Raw genomic sequence first — 22,325 nt, 5'->3', positions numbered from 1 at the left:
TTTTAAATTTACAGTTAGCTGACTGAAGTGCATGCAAATGGAAATAAAACTGCAGCCCTGGGACATTCTAAAACATGACACATGAGGTTGCCAAGGTAACCCACCAGGAGACTGCCTTGGCATCTTCTGGAATAAAATGGGAAGAAGACATTACAGTGAAAAGATGGGGGATGGGGATCTTCTGGGCCTGGTTATATAATAAAAGTGTTGCAAAAGACTACAACTCCATGAAATTGGTTCCAAACAAAAAAGGAAAACGTATTTCTCACAATTCGATGTTTAAATTGGGCAAGGCTTATGAGCCACGAGAGTGTAATTTTAAAAGCTATTTTAAATATTATTTTAACAGTATAATTATCTTAAAGCCACTGCGCAACAACATTTATTAAATTTTGCACTTACAAATAATTCACCTGTGGTCTACAGCTGACGTTCAAGGTGCAAAAGTGATGTTAACTTTGTAATATTTTACAGTTTGGGCAGGTCTTGGGAAGCAACAAAACTTGCCTAATATTCTCAAAATATAACATCCCAAGAGAACAATAAAACACATGACACTAAAAATCCTTCCACTTTAGCTCACTGTTAAATTTTACACTTGTCCCCTATATTCTTCTTTTAGAATTACAAAGTATTCCTTTGATTTAGGAGTTGTTTCCTTATTTTTCACAATGCTCCTGTTTCTATTAAACACACACACACACAAAGCTTTAGCTCCCTCTCTTTGAAGAGCTGATTCTCTCCAACAGAAGGTTATTCTATAAATAGTCAGTGAATCTCCTTGGCCTGTCCTTAGGCTTTTTTCATTTCTCCTCTGTCCCTGAAGATTGAACAAGAACTCTGAGATGATGAAGGACAAACACGGGACTAGGCCACTTTGGTGTGTTGTATGACATCACTTGTGGCTGTCACAGCTCCGCTGCATTTAAGAATCCCATGTACAAGCAGAAAATTCAAATCGAAAAAAGGAGAATTTAAAAATAACGCCATTTATTCAAATGTTTATGTACTAAACACCTGCATTTTTTTAAGTCTATGTAAAAACAGAATTTGTGTCAGTTGGAACATTACCAATAGCAAGAAAACTGGAATATTTGATTGGGTATCCTGGATAGCATTTATCCAATCAATTCCATTTAAAAAATCAAAGCCAATTATTTTACATTGTATATTCATTCATAAAAACCGATGTTATTTTGTTATCTTGGTGCAGTGGAGATATTAAGGCAGACTTCCTTTCAAAAGATTAGTTTCCTTTTCATACATAAGCAGCTACAGACCTCCATCTGGTCATATCACTACTTTCCTCAAAATCTTTCAGTATTGGGGCACCTGAGCGACTCAGTCGGTTAAGTGTCCGACTTCGGCTCAGGTCATGACCTCACCATTCGGTTCGTGAGTTCGAGCCCCCATGTCGGCCCTGGGCTGACAGCTCAGAGCCCGGAGCCCGCTTGGGATTCCGTGTCTCCCTCTGTCTGCCCCTCTGCTGCTAGCACTCTGTCTCTCACATTGTCTCAAAAATAAACATTAAAAAAAATTTTTTTTAATCTTTCAGTATTAAAAAAAAATCTTTCAGTATTTCTCATCACCTATAGGTATGAAAGTATCCTTACTCTAATTCACAAAGCCCTTTTCAATTAAGACCCAGGATTTCCGCTTATACATGGTAGCCTCCAGCCACCAGAACTTCTCATTCTTTGTGAGTGCACAGGGATATTTATTTTTCTCTAAGACATTTGTCTACTTCTCTGAGAACTTGCTTCAACACAGCTCACATGTCACATCTTCTGTGACTAACGTACCCTCCTCTTCTCTCCTGAGGGAAGTGACTATTTTTTTCCCTTTGTTCCTGTTGCACTTTGTATTTATCTGGTGGACTATATATCACATTGTTATGTGCTTTAGAGCTCTATCTCCCATGCATTGTACACATTTTTTTAAGTTTATTTTATTTTTGAGAAAGAGAGAGAGCAGGGAAGGGGCAGAGAGACAGAGGGAGAGAGAGGATCCCAAACAGGCTCTGCACTGTCAGCACAGAGCCCCACATGGGGCTCAAACCCACAGATTATGAGATCACGACCTGAGCTGAAATCAACAGTTGGAGGCTTAACCAACTGAACCACCCAGGTGCCCCCGTATGATACACTTCTTAAAGACAAAATATGTCTTATTCATTTTGGATCACTGGTACCTAATAGACTCTCTAGCACACAGTAGACAATAAATGCTTGCTGAATGTTGACTGCACATATCTATATTCAACTGTAAAGTAAAGAACTGCTGGGGTGGGGAATGGATCCACAACTAGCTGGTTCCTCAACTTTACATTAGAGCAGAGTCACCTAGTGGAATAGGTCTAGGGTTCAACAAAGGCATCAGTTTTTTAAAGAAACATTGAAGGTGATTCTGACACCAGAGTTTGGGAATTGAGACATAGACTACTGAAGAGTATGTTACATGTACCACAGAAGTTTTCTAACATTGAAAAAGTTGGAAAGTGGAGGGATAGCCTAAAACTGGAGATAATTTCCATTAAATAATTGATCTAATTCATTTTAACAAAGTACAGTGTAATGCGGTATAAATGTTTACTGTAGAGTCTAAAATGTCATCTGTCTGCAAATTTTTTTAGGGGAAGCAAGTTACAAACAAGGTGATAAACCTATAATCTCAATTAAACGGCACACATCATCTTCTCAAGATCAGAAGCTCACCCACATTATCATCTGAACAGTCTCTAAACATGTCAGATCAAGGAAGCCTAGAGTTTCTGCAGTGAGAATCTTAGTCTTCTTTGTATTTGAAGGAAATCAGAGAGAAGAGTTTACAAAATGAGTGTCAAGTATAGAAAACCACTGAAGCAGCTCATATCATGAACTGTTCTGCTGCTTACAAAACAAATTGGGCACCAATAGGTTAGGACACTTTTTGGCTGTATTTTTTTAAGTTATTTATTTATTTTGAGAGAGAGAACAAGGTGGCAGACAGAGAGGGAGGAGAGAATCCCAAGCAGACTCTGCAATGTCAGCACAGAGCCCAAGGTGGGGCTTGAGCTCATGAACTGTGAGATCATGACCTGAGCCCAAACCAAGAGTTGGACACTTAAACCGACTGAGCCACCCAGGTGCCCGTGTTGGCTGGATTTCTAATGTAAAATAACTTGATTAAATCAAGCTTATTTGAAGAGCTATAAAATTGATGCTTACATATTCCAGCTATCTTTTCCTAAAATTACTCATCTTGCTACTGTGTTCCAAGGGTCCATAAGGATCTCATGGAAGCATGGCAATGAGTGGTGTGAAAAAGACTTGTCTCCAGTCTCCTCTGCCTACAATTCTGTGAGAATCATAACTGATTTCTCAGAGTACACACAGTATATGACATCAGTCCAGTACAGCCACAGACTACACCAACTTCTCAGCAGGAATGAGCTAATATACACAAACCTGTGATCCTACCTCCAATTCTGATTTCAGTACCACCTCTCAAATAGCAAAGGAATATTCACCTGAACACCTTCTTTGCTTGGTACTGATATCTCGTTTTCCTTAACCCTTGCTGTCACCTTAAGATGATGAATGGCACCACTGTACAGCCTCACCCCAAACCCAAACAATGGCCAGAATTCTCCACAGTGGGCAGATCACCTGGACCAGGACACCGCTGGTGGCAGCTAGACTTATCATGTTGCTGAACCTGGGTGAAGCATAAGGCTCTATCATTTAACCACAATTTCCATATCCATAACTTTACCGGGCCATTCAGATAATATGCAGATAATTACTGCAAGACTTAGCTCTGTAACAACTGTATTCATATTTCTGCCCCCATCAAGGCTGGATATTTACTTCCTCCTTTTTTCACCCAGCCTGAGATGCTAAGGCCTCAGTATATATTACTATTAAGCCTGCATTCACTAGCACGTGATTAAGTCCTGATTAAGTCCTGAACTCACTGGGAAGCTAATGCATTATGGTTACTAAACATCTAAATGCCCTAACTCTTGCTGGGAAATAAACTGTCATATCATGTAAGCACAGAATCATTGAAAAGAGTTGCCCCTGTTGATCTCCTGGCACATTTCCTTTTAAAAGCAATTTTTAAAAACATTTATTCTCCCCTATGGAAATTCATAGATTATTTAAAAAAAAAAAAAAAGTATCGTAGAGAAGAGTTTTTACTCCCAGGGAAAGAAGCATCGTTTATAAAACACATTTAGGAACTGATAGAATGTAACAGGAGAATTGGGTTCATTTGGGTTGATGATTATTGTCATACTTTTCTAAAACTTTGTTTATACCATCCCCATGGGTTTTTCTAAATTGAACTGGTTGGTTGAAGTAAGTTCTAATACTATCAGACTAAATTAGAAATAAGAAGAGCTCATGGGCAAAAGAAACGGCAGAAATGGAAGAGAAACAAGAAACAATGTCATAACTAAAAATAAAATTCTTCTAACAACTTTCTCCTAAACTCTCTAAAATCTTAAAAATAAGATTGCCTAGGGTCAGAGGACCCGCAGATACTCAAAAGTGTGATATTTCTTTATTTTATGGATTCAGGAAGTCATAGGAGAAAAGCAGCCCTGAAAAAAAACCAGAGCAACTTTATTTGCTTCCCTTCCTTGCTCTACTTCTATAGTCCTCTGAAGACTAATAATGCAAAATGCTTTCACCTCCCCCTCTGCTTTGCTTCAAGAGCTATGACACTAAAGGGTAAGTGTGTATATAAATTAATGCTATAGAACATCAATTTCTATTTACAAATTTCACTAAACTTTGACAATTATTTCAGTAATGTGCTGAAGACAGAAAAAAGATCTTAAGCAACTTCACCTGAGTGGAGACACAGAATTAAGTCCAGTGCTATAAAATAAACATGGTTTTGATATTATAACCTAATTATTTCTCCATAATAGCTACTTACATATATACCTAAGTGTCCATTTAGTAATAAAAATAGAAATAAAGGAAAAATCAAGTATTTTTTTATACTTATTTATTTTTGGGAGACAGAGAGCATGCAGGGGAAAGGCAGAGAGAGAGGGAGAAAGTGAGGCAAAGAATCCGAAGCAGGCTCCAGGCTCCGAGCTGTCAGCACAGAGCCCGACGCAGGGCTTGAACCCACGAAGTGCAGAATCATGACCTGAGCCAAAGTTGGACGCAACCAACTGAGCCACCCAGGCACTCTGAAAATCAAGTATCTTGATTAGAAAGTGATGAAAAATTTTCTTCCAAATGTAATTACTAAAGGAAAAATTAAAACGTGTGTGTGTTCAGTAGTAATGGCGGTGGTAGCAGTACTGATAACCCAGTGATATAGATTTCATATCCTAAACAGAACCTGGTGAGATAAAACCTTAGAACTAAGTACAAATCTTATATGTCAAGCCTTACTAATAAGGATAATTGCTAACTGATATTTATTCCCACTCTGTGTCATACACTGTGCTACGCATTAAAATTATAGAACTTCATTAAACCCTCATGCAATCCATATGGTGACACTGGAAGGGAAAAGTTAAGAGCCATATCTGTGGCTTTATCTTTAGGGGTGCCTGAGAATGTGATCCTTGGGCAAGTCTCCTAGTAATAGAGTTCACAAAATTAATACAAAAATAGGACACCAGATAGAAGGTGAGAATCCAGCCAAGAACTATGTATCAAACCAAGTACTTGTTTTATTGTCCAGAGCAAATAATGAACAATCTGTATTGATAAAAAGCAACTTTTTTGAAGATTGGGGTCAATTATGAGCACCTGAGGCAACTGCTTGCCTAATTAAGAAAAAAGCGAAAGGGACTGCAGTGCTGATTACTCCCCTAAACCTAGGTTGTCTAGCATCTTATCTCATGATTACATTGTCCCAAGTATGGAATGACTGGCATATCAAAAGCAACGCATATTAGTCATGCAGAATACATGGCCTATGCTATGGTGTTGCTTTGTGTGCTGTGCTATTTCCTTCCTCTCCCTTCCTTAAATCCAAAGGAAAAAAATATTGGTGCTGGTTAAAAGTATTTGTCTCGTGAACTTGATGGTCAATCCAAAACCATAAGCCATTACTGCCAGCATAACAGAAAGGGTTCACTATCTGTATTTTACAGAAAAGAAAATGTAAGCTTAGAGATTAAGTTACGATAAGTAGGCAAACCAGTACTAGAATTGTCTGACATAAAAGAAAGATCTTTTAAATACTACCAGATACTTTGTCCGTATTGCTTCCTGCCATCTTACCAGTCCTGTTATGAAGCTCTCTATTATTGGTTACTAATGACTTCATCATATAACTGTATTTTCATAGTTGATATGTAATCTAATTATATTCCTGATGGATAAAACTCATCACTGCCAGAAATCTCTCTGATATCAAGCGTATCTACCCCTTGGCTCTCTCTGATTTACTTCCTTTCACTATTCAAGTTATCACTATGGTCTTATATTTTCCTTTAATTTCTCCCCAGGAACATAAGAAAACATTAAAACATTAAAACAAGAAACATTAAACATTAAACAAGAAACATTAAAACAAGAAAACATTAAGAACAATTTTTTAAACCTATTTAAATATACACCTATAATTATTTTGCTGATTTTTTCCAAAATGCACCAAAACATCAGTTTATTATTTTTAAGTTTCTTATTAGATGTTGGTATTATTTTCCCCAATACTCTTTATGTGGCTCTTCTCATCCATGTTATCATAAACTACAACTACCTTAAGGGTAGGGACTGTGTCTGTCAACATCTTCCTCTGTGTATCCAGATATCATAATTGTTGGACAGTAATAAATATTATAATAAAAGATAATTAATGCACATGTCTGGTATGTAGAGCTTTTTATGTAAATAAATAGACATTTACTAAACTCAACTTGAATGATCATTTTTATAGAATGCCAAAACAAAAAGCTGAAAGTTATGAACCTGGATTTATATTAGAGGGTACATGAAAGAGAAATTTCATCTGAGTTGCAATTTTGTATTAGCCCTAGGTATAGAAACCTTTATTTCCTTTTTGCCATTACTTTTAAGAAAGGAATAAATTTTATTACAAAACCTACACAAGCATATTCATGAGAAGGAAAGGAGTTGGTTTATCTTCCAACCTAACCTTAAAATAAAAACTGAATGACCTGGCTCTGCTTTTATAAAGTCATATAGGAAAACCACTTTTCATTTTTTTGTGGTCCCAATTTAGAAGTGCTGTCTACATTGTACTGCGTTAACCTTTTAGAGTTCTATTCTACGAATTCCAGAAGCACAACTATCCCTTGAACATCTCAATGGGTCACATCTGGTTTCTATAGGATACATAAGCATGTTGTCAATGATGACAGGATATCTTCTGGAAATACTTAACACAGAAAATTTTCAAAGGATATATATTCTGGATAACAAAGATTTGCTCTTAACAAAAATTACTATTTTTATTCTAAAAATATAAGGCAATACAGACTCACTAATGTTATATATTATACCCACTAGCTTAACCAATAATTCTGTTCACTAAAAATTCTATTGCCTTTCCCTAGTTTATTGCATTGTTGTTCTGTTTATATACTGAAATGAATATATATCTCTTATAAGTATAATTAAAAATATATTTATATATGATAACATATATAAAATAAAAATAAATATTATATACCACAGTCCAAGTGACTTACAAACAAACAAAAAAATATTTCCCATAGTTCTGGAGGCTGTGAAGTCCAAGATCAAGATGGCAGAAGATTTGGTGTCTAGTGAGATCCTACTTCCTAGTCCACAGAAACTCATATTCTTGCTGGGTCCTCATATAGTACAATGGGCCAGGAATTTTCTGAAGGCACTTATGTAATTCATGAGGGTTCTACCCTCGTGACTTAATTACCTTCCCAAAACCCCACACTCAAATACCATCACACTGGGGATTAGGTTTCAGCATATGAATTTGAGAGAGACACAAACATTCAGTCTGTAGCAATAAATTATTGAAAGTATAATTATGTTTTAAAGTGTTAAAGTTTTCATACATTGTCAACATGATCTTCTTACACACCTTATAAGGAATCTATTATAATTCCACTTGGAGAGAAGTTAGTGAAGAGCAGGACATAGATTTGAACCAAATCTATGTAATTTTAGAGCTATTATACTTTATTTACAATGTGTGATTTTTAAATTGTTATTAGAAAAGTAATTTATTGTAAAAATATTAATGTAAATGAAACTATCACACAGAGATAACACCTGTTTATATTTATGTAACACCTGTTTATATTCAACAAATATAAACTCTTGCAGTTATATTTATATATATACACATATATTGACATAATATATTATTATTACAACCAATATTGACACATCTATTTATATATATTCATAGGGAGATGTGTTATCATCACATATATTTTTTATATATCCAATTTTTTGTATATCCAATATTATCTCCTACTTTTCAATTTATAAGTTAGTGAGATTTTTCATATATCATTAAATATTCTTCTCACATCACTTTTATTTATTTTCCTTTCAATATATGAAATTTATTGTCAAATTGGTTTCCATACAATACCCAGTGCTCATCCCAAAACTTATCACTTTTAATGGTTGTGTAATACTCCCTTATAATAATTTACAATGTAATATTGTTATTAACTTACAATTGGTGTTGTCATGTATTTCAATCATCCAACAACATGAAATTGGCTAAATAAATTGTTTTTGGTATTTGCTGTATTCATGGCTTTCCTTTCCCTACTATCAACCTTCATTCATTACTCACTTCTGAGCAATTTAAATTTTGTTCTCTTCCACTCATTGGAAACTGCTTTTGCCAAAACAACTTGGTAACTTTTTGTTATCAAACCTAATAACTATGTGTCATGCTTCTTAACTGACTGATCTGCAAGGGTGGCACTGTAGACAATGTCATTCCTCTTCCTTATATGGATTCATTTAAGCCATATGCAGTTGTTTTCACCTAGTGATTTCTCCATCAGATCTTCCAGATCTCAGCTTAAGTCACCTTCCCAAGAAGGCCCTCCAATAACATCCTCTCTAAATAAGTCTCCTGCTGTTTTACATCCTGAACACTGTTCATTCACAGACACAGCACAATTTGTTAAAAAAAAAAAAAAAAGATTAATTTTTTGGGTGGGGTCTTTGGGGTTTTCTGTATACAGTATCATGTAATCTGCAAATAAAGTTTGACGTCTTTCTTGCCAGTTTGGATACCTTTTATTTCTTTATGTTGTCTGATTGCTGTGGCTAGGACTTCCAACACTGTGTTGAATAACAGTGGCGAGAATGGACATCCCTGTCTTATTCCTGACCATTGTTTATTCAATAGATGGAAAACACCAAACTACAAGAAAACTTTCTATTTTATTTAGCGATGTAAATCTATCGCACATCATAGTTCCTTGCCCTGGGTACTGCACTGAATAGTGAATGAAACTTTCCTTCCCCCCATTCCTCCTGGGAGAGAAGGACTTTCGTTGTAAATTTATCACTGAAGGGCATACGAGTCCTGTGACTCAAAGTAATGCTGTAAACTTTGTATAATTCATCAAAAAAAAATATTTTAAGGTGGCAACATCAAAAGGAAATGAATGTGAAAAGAATATACTCATGAAGTCGCTGTTGATAAAAACCATTAAAACTCCTTGTCACTAACTGTGGGATCATAAGCTATTTAGTCAGCTTGCCTCAAGACAGATTTTGATCAGTTATTATAGATTTCTCACCTAGATTGATAGTTTGAGACTTTTCTTTAAAAAAATAAAATTATGCTAAGGAAATGTCATAAATTCACACATGTTCTTTGTTTTCACCTTTAAAAGTAGATGATTCTATGATTCTATGATTCTCAAAATTCAATTATATGTCTCAAAAAGGACAATTGCTATTATAACACTTTCCCTCTTGAAGATTAATTACCTTCCTCTAGCTTTGCTTCTTCAGTGAAGAATTTCTGGTACCAGACATTAACCAGAGATTCCATTGTCAGCGTTTTTAAAGTTTGAACTTAATTATATAGAATTTTTTTACATATTTCTTTTAAGCTATCACACGTTTCAAGGTATTGAATGTTTCTATGAATCCCTGCATATTTAAGTGTACTTCTGTAAGTTCAAGTTTCAGTCTTCTGATGAAAAGAGAGATAGATATAGATATATAGATATAGACAGATATAGCTATAGATATAGATAGATATGCTTGATTTTTCAATCAAATCTTAAAGAATTTATTGAAGCTCATTTCTTGGCTTAAAAATATTTTAAACTACAATTTTTCAATGTTGAAAAGCTCCCACATTAAATTCAAACAAAAAAAATGGTGCTCTGTGCAACCCAACATGCATCCAGTTCCTCTCCAGATCTCTAGCTTCTCTAATCCATACTGCCAGTGGTATAGATTGTACTCCAAACACAAACCAGCTTCTTTATCAAGCTCATCACCCAGCAGTACCGCACAACCTAGAAGCAGTCCCAGAACATGTTTACTAAATCAAGGTGCTTTTTTTGTCTTTTCATAGAGGTATCATGTTCTTTTCAAAGATAATAATAGACTCCTAAAATCACTAAAATTCCCGAGATATTTGTATTAAATCACATATTGATAGTCTTAATCTTAAACTAACGTTGTCATGCATGGGTTTCTTCAGGAAGATAAGTAGATTGCAGCTGCAATAGGTTTTTTCATTATTTTTTCTGGGAATACACAACCATTTACATCGTCGGAAATCTATTTAGTTAGTAACAGTATCACTTGTAAAAAAAAATCTTGTTAATCAATAAATAAGGGGAAATAGTCCATGATTATAGCTCTGTGAAGAGTCATTATATCCTGACAAGGGACCAATACATATTCAGCATCAGAAATCATATCCTCAAAGAATGAGGTTTTGTGGTAGTTACTGAAGAATTACAAGTCACGGTACTTGTTAAGATTTTGACAATCTTTATTTGTCAATCTGTATTGACAAATTGTATTTGTCAGATTGTACAATTGACAATCTGTATTTGTATAAATATATCAATCCAAACAGATTAAATCCAGCTTGCCCACCTAGTTTCCAGTGAAGTATTGTCTTCCTTTTGCTGCTTCCTCACCCAGTCAATCATATATCTTGAACATCATTTTACTTGTTGTACACACATTTGCTTGTCTATTCTTCTAAATGGTAAGCTTCTTGAGGGTAGGAGCCATTTATTTCTTTTATAAGCAAAGCTGAAGGTCAAAAAGCATAGTAATTACTAAGAATCCTATATTTCTATAGGCTTTAATTTCACTCACTCCATCTAAGTTTGAGCACATTTTGCTTTGCCACAAATTTCAATCTTTTTATAGCCACCAAAACTCATGTATAAATTTGACATACTTTTCAACAATAGACATAAAATGGTAAAGCAAATCTCTCTTCACATCTATTGGTTTAATATCTGTCCCTCCCTCTCCTTTATTAAAATGAGAGCAATCTCATGATGAGTAGGTAAGGAGAAATAAAGACACCAAAAGTAAGCTTAAGTCATTTTTAACAAACTCCCTATAGATTTGGACAAAGGTTTCACTGCATCCTATCAGGCAGTATAATTCATCACAAATTAATGTTTGCATTAAATGTTTTTATCTTGTCATCTAAAAGCAGTTATAATTATAGATTAGTCTCTTATTATTACTTTTATAATGAAAGCTTCCAAAAGAGAATTTGTCAAACAGTAAGAGTTGGCATCATAGTTGATTTACTGTAACACATGTTTTTATTCACTTGTATATTATGTAGATTTTTATACTATCTTTAAGCAAGTTTTCCATAAAAAGGTAACAAAGGTAATTTGAATATCTATAATTTAACACCTTAGGTTATTTAATATACATGGAATTTGAAAATGGCTAATAGCGTGATATAATTTCTTTTAGAGTAGTTTAGTACTTCATATGTTCTAATTCCAACTGTGACTAATCAGTACCTTGCAAAAAATGTGAACACTATAATTGTTACAGTAAAGGAGACTTTAAAAATGAATAGTAAAGTAAAAATAATATTTCTTAGTCATTTAAAAGTAGCTTCCTTTTTTTCATACTCCTTTCCTAACATCCAATAGTCATTGTATCTCTATTTTTATTTAACATCGGGAATCATTTCAAAGAATAAAATTTTCTATTTTTATAAATCAAAGGAGTTAGATAATATCACACATCAAATTCTCTTTATCCTTAGAATGAGGAGGAAATAAAAGGCAACAGAAGGAATTTTTATTGAGCATCTCCTCTTTAAAAGACATTACACTCTAAGTATAAATACCAGATTTTCATTCTCTTGCTTGAATCATTCCCACTCAGTGTTCTATAACATATCTCAGATGGCTATGCCCTCTAAATTTTTCCTGCTTGGTGGCCTCATCTTACTTGATTACCCCCTCTGTCTAGCTCAGATTCCATTACCTATTATTTCAAATAATCTCATCAGTATCTTTCCTTGCAGTCCTTGGCTTTTCCTCCCATACCTCTGCCAAAATCCCAACAGGTATTTACCATCCTTGAGTTTGCTTCTAGGTTACTGAGATCTGCTAGAAAAAAAATAACCAACAATAGGAGACAGATTAGAATTTACCAACTCCATTGATTTTAATAATGCCTAATCAATTTCTGAAGGTATAACAAGTAAAAAAAAAAAAGGGGGGGTGGAGTAGAGAAAAAGAAAACTAAGCTGCTACTTAATATATTTAGCTCTATGGAGGTTATCAGATTGCTAAATGTTGAGGGCAAAATTTAATTTTATCATGAAAAGCTGATGCGCTTACTGGAGCTGTAGAAATCAGTCTATCAAGTGGCAAGATAATGATAGCACAGATAGACTCTATGATGACTCACCCTGTTTGAAATGATAACCATTTGCAGAGACTACTCTTAAGCAACCCTCAATTTATTTTATTGGTATAAATTGAATGTGCTTTTCCCCTATGAACCTAATCTGCCAAAATCTAAACCTACAATTTCTCTCACTGTTTTCTTATTTAACCCAATGGCACTTAATGTCATCAGTCTGACCCTACACATATGTTATATGGTTGAATGTAGGACTCTGCCAATTTTTTTCTCATTAACCACTTAAGTGTTTCATTCACCCTAGCCTTATCTGTGAAGCAGTGATAAGATTTAGCTCATCTGTCAGATCCTTGTGCAATAATTCTTTCCTACTTTTACGTTAGAAAACTGGAGTTTTAAAAATTTATCCCTCCATGATTATAATGAATTCTTAAGTTCTTTGAACAGTTGTATCTAAATCTCAACTTCTAAGTACATGTTTTTATCATTTAGAATGATTATTTGTTTGAAATCTATGGTTAAAGAATATTATTCTGTTTTCAATACATATTTTTTTATTTTTAAACAATTTTTAATGTTTATTTGTGTGTGTGTGTGTGTGTGTGTGTGACAGAGAGAGAGAGAGAGAGAGAGAGAGAGAGAGAGAGAGAGAGGGCATGAGCAGGAGAGGGGCAGAGAGAGAAGGAGACACAGAATTTGAAGCAGGTTCCAGGCTCTGAGCTGTCAGCACAGAGCCCGATGTGGGACTCAAACTTACCAACTGTGAGATCATGACCTGAGCCAAAGTCGGACACTTAACTGACTGAGCCACCCAGGCACCCCTCAATACATATTTTAAAATTTATTTAGTATGTAGACAACCAAGTAGAAAATAAAAGGATGTATTTTTATTAGAAAAGAACAAATGACTAGGATGAAAATTGGTCTTCTCCCTGTCATACCCATACCCATTGAATGCTTATGGGAAAAACATAAAAGATTGACTTTTCTTTCTCATAACTTAAAAAAAAATTTAGACATTTATTTCTATGTATCTAATTTAGAAATTTATTTCTATATATCTAATTGTCAAAGTCGAGGTTTAAATGCTTAAATTAATACCTTTTCCATACCTCATTCATCTTGATCATTTTCCTCTTAACCACATGTCCATTCTTTTCGTTCTCTCCCCTTTTAGTTCAAGTTATATTTTTATATCCTTTCCCCACTCCTCTCTCTCCCTTTTTCTCTCGTCAGCCACCACCTCTCCCTCTCTCTTTCTGTCTCTCTTTCATTCTCTCTCTACATGCCACCCCCCCACACACACACCTCTACCCGCCCTCTAACAACACCTTAGTCCACCCACAAATATCTTCACCATCAGTCATCTCTTTTCCACGTCAACTACCACAAACAGGGTTTGGATGTTCAGTAACTCTTGAGTGGCAAAGTGTAATAACCATTAACTAATTTCCTTCTCTAATCTAGTTATCTTTAGCTTCTGGAGAGTTTCCGATTGCTCTCAAAATATGATAGCTTTATATCCTCTTGCCTGTAAAATCCCATACACATAAAATTCACCATGTAGTTTATGATGAATAGCAGTTACAGAAGCCAGACCACAGGTATTGGTTTAAAATTATGCTCTTGCTTCCCCCACTTCCAATCTAGCCCTACCCCACTGCCACTTTAATTCTCCTGATGTATTGACAAATCACATTAATTTCCTCAAAAAACTTGTTATACCCCACTATTTGTTGATTCTGAATCTAAACCTTTATTCTGGACTCAAAATTCTATAAGGTACAGCTTTACTTCCAGTAAGACTCACCATTCTTGTATTCTGTGAAGCCTACAGTCTAGCTCAAATTACTATGCACCAAATGTGTTCCCTATTGTCCTTCCTTTACTGATTTCCTCTGCCTAAACGCTCTCTACACCAATTAAAATATACCACTTCCTAGGTTCCAAAGAAATTCTGAATTCATTTGGGTATAGCATGGACATTAGGGGTTTTAAAGCTTTCCATGGGTCTCTAATGTGTAGTTAATTTTGAAAAACACTGATGCAGATAATCTAATACCCTCAGTTCTTTCTCCATTCTAATAATTTTAGAAGACACAAAACTAGATGAAGATATTTATAATATATTGATCTGGCAAAGTACTCACATTCATAATATATGAAAATTCCCCCAAATTAATGGGGAAATGGCAGGAAAATTTTCAAATATGCAAAAGATTTGAACAAGCATTTCACTTATGAGAATACATTTATCTAAGTGATCATTGATAAAATCAAGGTGTAGTCAAAAGCATGAGTCATAGGGGCACAAACACAAAGTACAATAAGATACTACTACACATTTAATATTGGATAAATAGTTTGACCACACAAAGAGGTGGTGGGCTGATATAGAACTGGAATTCTCTTTTACTACTCATACACGTGTAAAACCATTTTAGAAAACTATCTGGCAGTATCTATTAAAGCTGAACAGAGCTGAATATATATACATCCTTATGATGTTAGCAATTCTACCCTTATGTATCACCCCCAAAATGATATTCGTGCACACAAGACCGGTAAATACAGCATTATTCAAAATAGCCAAAAAGCGGTAAACATATCAAATTTCATTGTACATATGTGCAACAACATGGACAAGTCATAGACATAATGCTGAGTGACAGAAGCCAGAGAAAAGAATGCACTCTGGGTGGTCTTATTTACATAAATTTAAACTGGCCAAATTAAACCATGGAAGTGGAAGCCAGCAGAGTAGTGACTTTGGGACGGAGAGAGAGAAGTAATGCCTGAGAGGGACATAAGAAAATTTTCTGGAATATGAGGTAGTTCTATAACTTGATTTGAATAATGGCTACATAAGGTTCACTTTGTAAACAGTTCATTGAGCTATACATTTAACTAGATGTATGTTATACAATATACTTCAATTTGACATTTTTAAAAGGGAAAGATCTATATGTATTTACATGTCATGAAGGTAGAACTTGAAGATGTATTACTAATGAAGAAAGAGCACATTTTTGCGTAAAAAAGGGACTATCATTTGGAAAATCATGGGTCATACTAAAGTAGTGAACAATTAAAATATTCAACAGTGATACATATAGAGCTCACATTTCATTTGCTACTAACGACACCCATGCCACATTGATTCTGGCATAATGAATAATGGAAACCACAGACATGAGTGCTCAGACAGGACCTGAAATAAGACAATGTAAACCCTTTCTACAGAGTAAAGATACATAAGTATTGCCCAACCTCCCAAAGTTAAAGGTAGTAGTAGCCTGTAATAAATGACTTCCTCTCATACATGAGATTTCACTTTGAGGGCAACATACTTACCTAATGAACTACCTAATATCCAGGAAGTAATTTTTTTTTTCTCAAAACAGCATCTGAATCTTCCAAATAATTTTACATTTCTTTTTCACTTTCTAGAAAGTATGAATGCACCACTATTAAGAGGAAAAATTTGACTCTACTAATTACACAAATTATACAGTATTTTTCAAATAGAGACAAAGCTAGATTAGATCACCAAACATCATTTCTTAAAATAAAGTTTAAATATTGATTAGACAGCAAATGCTATAGTTACTATGAATTAAAATGACCAATTCTATGTAAGTTACTAAGAGAAATTAATATTGCCTATTAACAATTTATTGTGACATATTTAAAAACTATACTTTCACTCACCAGCAAGCTATTCTCTTTTGTAGACAATCTATATTAAGGCACATTGGATATCAGATATCCTATTATTTATATACTTTCATAAAATACTTGTTAGCTCTTTATATTTTAGCAACAAAGAGAAATACAAAATCTACTTTTACTCCCCACCTCCCTCTTTATTTCTAATAACATGCTTTTAACTGCCAGAAGAAACCTGGCCAAAATATCATCATATAATTCATACATTAAGGTGCACAAAATTCCAAAATCCTCAGGCTTATGTATAACATTCATATTTTTAGCACCTAAAACTATATTGTTTAATTGTGAACTATAATAATTTTTGTAGCTGAAAGTAGATATTTTCAAAATTAATAAAAATTAAAATATGTAAATATCTTTCTACTAACTATATTAGAATGCATTTAAAATAGCCATAAAGTACATCCAATTGGCTAATATTATATTTAATGGCAAAAAGCCATTCATGTTTAGAATTTTACATTTCCACTAAAAATTTTTTTTAATGAAAAGATTGGATATATCTTAAAATCAATTTAAGTGGTCGATGACCTTAAGGACATCTCACCAAAAATGGTAAACAGATGCTAAATAAGCATCTGTGAAAAAATGCTCCATATGTCATCAGGGAAATGCAAATTAAAACAACAATGAAATACAACTACAAATCTCTTAGAATGGTTAAAATTCAAAACACTGATAACACCAAATGCTGGAGAGCATGTGGCGTAACAAGAACACTCATACATTGCTGGTAGGAATGCAAAGCAGTACCCTTTGAAAGACAGCTTGGCAGTTTCTTACAAAACAAAACATATTCATAGCATATGATCCAACCATCATGCTTCTTGGCATTTACCCCAAAGAGCTAGAAACTTCTTTCCACACAAAAATCCACAAACGGATGCTTATAACAGCTTTGTTCATAATTGCCAAAAGTTGGCTGCAACCAAAATGTCCTTCAGGAGCTGAATGGATAAATAAACTGTGGTACAGACAATGGAATATAACTCAGTGCTAAAAAGAAATGACCTATCAAGCCGTGAAAAGACATAAAGGAAACTTAAATGTTTATTACTAAGTAAAATATGCCAATCTGAAAAGGCTGCCTACTGTATGATTCCAACTATGCCACATTCTGAAACGGCAAAACTACAGAGACAAGAAGATCAATGGTTGCTAGGGGTTGGGGTCAGAGTGATGAATATGATTTTTAGGGAGTGAAAATACTCTTATGCACACATGTTACTATATGTTTGTATTATGTAAATAAACACATTTGTATATTTGTAGCAAGTACAATACCAAGAGTGAACCTCAATGTAAAGTATGAACTGTGGGTGATGATGTGTCAGTGTAGGTTCCTTAATTGTAACAAATGTACTGCTCTGGGTGGGGGTGATGTTGATAATGGGGGAGGCTGTACATTTGTGGGAACAAGCGGTATATGGGAAATTTCTGTATCTTCCTCTCAATTTTGGTGTGTATCTAAAAATCCTAAGGTCTTAAAGCAATCAATTTATGCTGGAAAAATGCCTCTACATTTCACTTTTCCAAAGCATTTCAAAAAATACTTGCTATGAAAGACATGTGTTTCATTGACTTTTGTGTGTGTGTGTGTGCTGACATGCTTTGATTCCTGTCACATTTTCTTTTATGTGTGTTGTCATGCTTTGATTCCTGTCACATTTTCTTTCATGTATCTTCTATAGATATTTTCTTTATGGTTACCATGGGGCTTATATAAAATATCTTATAGCTATAACAATCTATTTTAACCTGATAACAACTTCAAACATATATAAAAATTACTCATTTACATACCCCACCCCACTTTGTAATATTGATGTCACAAATCACATCTTTATATATGGTGTATCTATTAACATAATTTTGCACCTATAGTTATTTCTATGCTTTTGCCTTTTATTATTTTTTTACTTTTTGATATTTATTTTTGAGAGAGAGAGAGAGAGAGAGAGAGAGCGCGCGTGAGTGAGGGAGGAGCAGAGAGAGGAGACAGAGGATTTGAAGCAGGCTCTGAGCTGATAGCAGACAGCCCCATGCAGGACTCATTCTCACAAACCATGAGATCATGACCTGACCCAAAGTTGGACACTTAACCGAATGAGCCACCCAGGCACCCTATATGCTTTTGTCTTTTAAATTTTATCCAAAAACAAAAGTGCTTTAATTACCACCAATACAGTATTGCAGTAATCTGTACTTGCTTATATATTTACCCTTACCAGCAAGCTGTATATTTTCATATGCTCTCTGCATGTTTTCTGTATAGCATCCTTTCATTTCAACTTGTAGGATTCCCTTTATCATTTCTGAAAGGGCATATCTAAAGGTGATGAACTCCCTCAGCTTTTGTTTACCTGGGAAAGTCTTTATTTCTCCTTCATCTTTGAAGGACACTTTTACTAGGTTAGTATTCTTGGTTAGCAGGTTTTCCCCCCTTTGGGCACTTCGAATACGTCATCCCATTCCCTTCCAGTCTGAAAGGTTTCTGCTAAGAAATACACTGATAATCTTATGGGAGCTCCCTTGTACATGACAAGTTGCTTTTCTCTTGCTGATTTCAAGATTTTCTCTTTGTCTTTGACTTTTGACAGCTTAATTACAATGTGTCTTTTGGTGTGGGCCTCTTTGGATCCATAGTAGTTGAATTTCTTTGAGCTTCCTGAACTTAAGTGCTCATTTCCTTCCTTATATTTGAAAAATATTCAGCCATTATTTCTTCACATATTCTCCCCCTCCCCTTCTCTTCTTTCTGAAACTTCCATATGCATGTAGTAGCTGGTTTTGAGTTCCTTAAGTTTTCTTCACTTTTCTGTACTATTATTTTTTGCTCCTCTGACTTAATAATATCAAATGATCTGTCATTGAGTTCACTGATTTTTTTTTCTTCTGTTTAATCAAATTCAACATTAAATTCCTCTAGTGAATTTTTTAATTCAGTCATTGAATTTGTTTGGTTTTTCTTTATACTTTGTTTCTTTGTTGATATTTTCATTTTGTTCATGTATTTTCTTGACTTTGTTGTTATTCTGTGTTCTTTTGTAGATCATTTACCTCCTTGAAGGCAATTATTTTGAATTGGTTTTTAGGTAATACATCAATCTCAATTTCTTTAGGTTTATTTTGTTCCTTTTATTGGACAATGTTTCTGTTTCGTTGTGTCCTTGTGATTTTTTTCCTCCCAATTTTTGGATTTGAGAAAACGGCATTTCTGTCAGTCCTTATGGCTGGCTTTGGACAGCCCAAGACCTTCATCAGTTAACCCAGCTATGATTCTGGGGGCCTTTGAAAACGTTTGAAGGGTAGGGATGTGACTTCTCTGGGCTTGAAAATTTCCCAATTAGAGATTTACCGGTTTCTTTTTCAGGAGCTCATAATCTTTTGTTCCCTCTGGTGACTGCACAATACTGCAAGTTCTATAGTGCTGCAACAGCAAGTTGTTCAGCTCCCTTTTGTTCTCAGCAATGCCTAGGCATCCAAAGTATCTTGATTCCCTGTCAGGGATCCAAGTCAGGCCATACAGAAACCAGTTTCTCAGGCAGCCCTCTGTAAATCCAGATGAATGCTTCTCTCTTCTCCCTCCCTCCCAAGAAACCATGAGGTGGGTGCATTTTCCCAATAGCACCCAGTCACATTAGCCTCTGTGCCACTGTAGGTCCTCCAGTGAAGATTAAGTTATCCCCTTTTTCTCTTACTTTCAGTGACCCCCCAAGCAAATTAGGCTGGCTCCAACTATGCCAGCCTGAGCTAGAGTTCTCTCCAATGACACTGAACTGTGCTGGCTTGAGGGTGAGGCAATTGAGAGTAAAGTTAAATAATTCTTCCCATTCATTTCTATGTAGCTGTTCTCAACTTTTCACCTGCCTGTGTAACTGTAACTTCTGAAGATGTTCCTGGAGTTCCCATAAAGATATTTTGGTCCACATATTGCTAGGTTACTGTCTTGTAGGAAGACAAAGCCTGGGTCTTCCTGTTCTCCCATCTTGCTCTTATTCTCATTGATCTCTGCTCTGGTCATGATTATTTATTTTCCCACTTATTTTGGTTTTATTTTGCTCTTTTTTAATTATTATTACAGTAGACACTGAACCCATTGATATGAGATCTTTCTTCTTTCCTTATATGGGCTTTATAATGCTATAAATTTCCCCCTCACACTGCTTTAGTAGCATTACACAATTCTGATACATCACATTTTCTTTTTCATTCAATTCAAAATACCTTCTAATTTCTCCTTTGATTTTTTTTTCCTTTGACTCATGTTATTTAAAAGTATATTATTTAATTTCTAAATTTTGGAGGATTTTTCAAGAGAGCAACCTATTAGTGATTTCTAATTTAATTCCACTGTGATCACTAACATACACTGAATGACTTAGATCCCTTTCAATCTTTTGAGACTCGTTTTATGGCCCAATGCACTCTGTCTTGGTAATGTTTGTTTGTGAGTACATGAAAAGAATGGTTTTGGGTAGAATGTTTGGTTTTGGGTAGAGAATTTTATAAATGCCAATGACGTGAAGTCATTGTGGTTCAAATCTTCTATTACCTTACTAATTTTTCTTTCTCCTGTTCTATCCATTGTTGGGAAGATCTGTTACTATACTTGTGAGTTAGTCTGTTTCTTCTCATGGTTTAAGCAATGCTTACCTTATGTATTTTCAATCATGGTTATAGGTGCGTAAGTTTTTTTTTTTTTTTTCTTTTGAGAGACAGAAAACTCATGAATGTGAGCAGGGGAGGGGCAGAAGAAGAGAAAGAGAGAAAATCTAAAGCAGGCTCCACACCCAGTGCAAAGTCCCACAGAGGGCTCAATCTCACAAATGTGAGATCATGACCTGAACTGAAATCAAAAGTCGATGCCCACTGAGTCACCCAGGTGCCCCTATACATTCATAAGTATTGATAATTCACCTCTTTATTGGTACAAAATAAACTTATTTATCTCTGGATGAAATTCTTTGCTCTGAAAGTTACTTTGTCTGATATTAATATGATCATTCAGATTTTGTTTTATAAAGTGTTAGGATCATATAAATTCTTCCATTCTTTTACTTTTAGGTTACTTATATCTATATACTTGAAATTTGTTTCACACAGGTAACTGTTGTTTCTTACCCAATCTGACAATCTCTACATTTTATTTGAAATTTCTACACCATTTAAATTTATCTGTTATTAATATGTTTAGCTTGAAATCTATTATCTTGTCATTTGTTTCTTATCTGTCCCATCTTTTCTTTGCTTCTATTTTCCTAATACTGCAGTTTTTTAGATCAGCGAATATTTCTATCATTTTATCTCCGTTGTGGACCTTTTAGCTATAACTCTTTGTCATTTTATATGGTTGCCTCAGGATTTAGAGGATAATGTTTAACTTTTCATAATTTTTTAACTAATACCACTACACATAAAGCATAAAAACCTTAAAACAGTATAGTACAGTAAAAAACCTTGGATTGTGTGTAACTTCCTGTGTGAGTGTTCTGCAAGATGAGCAAACATTTCTAATATGTAAATCTTAACTTGATAAACGAGTGATGTCTTGCAATATGATGCCAAATTTCACATGATCACAACTGAGCCAATAGTTCTTGAAATTCACTTTGACATACAAGTGCTTTGGAGTGCAAACATGTTTCTGGATGAATTATGCTTGCAAACCAAGGTTTTACTCTACTTCTATTTTCCAATCTCAATATGTATGCCAATGCCCATTTTAATTTTATATATATCATAAATCTCACTTTACATTATTTTTGTTTA

General features: G+C 34.6%; 1 long non-coding RNA gene across 2 annotated transcripts in view; it reads right to left on the bottom strand.

Moving 5' to 3' along the window:
* Window positions 1-1,575: 1,575 nt before the first annotated feature.
* LOC128314783 (uncharacterized) overlaps window positions 1,576-22,325 on the bottom strand; it is a 97,139-nt gene continuing 76,389 nt past the window's right edge. For both annotated transcript variants that reach the window (XR_008296825.1, XR_008296824.1), the window contains 2 exons: window positions 11,061-11,222; window positions 1,576-5,188 (listed from right to left, as the gene is read on the bottom strand). This is a non-coding gene — a long non-coding RNA (uncharacterized LOC128314783). The remainder of the gene's footprint in view (window positions 5,189-11,060; window positions 11,223-22,325) is intronic.

The sequence above is a fragment of the Acinonyx jubatus genome, chromosome A2, assembly GCF_027475565.1.
Source record: "Acinonyx jubatus isolate Ajub_Pintada_27869175 chromosome A2, VMU_Ajub_asm_v1.0, whole genome shotgun sequence".
NCBI lineage: Eukaryota > Metazoa > Chordata > Mammalia > Carnivora > Felidae > Acinonyx > Acinonyx jubatus.
The sequence above is the reverse complement of the archived record's forward strand: the minus strand, read 5'-3'. Positions and strand labels throughout refer to the sequence as shown.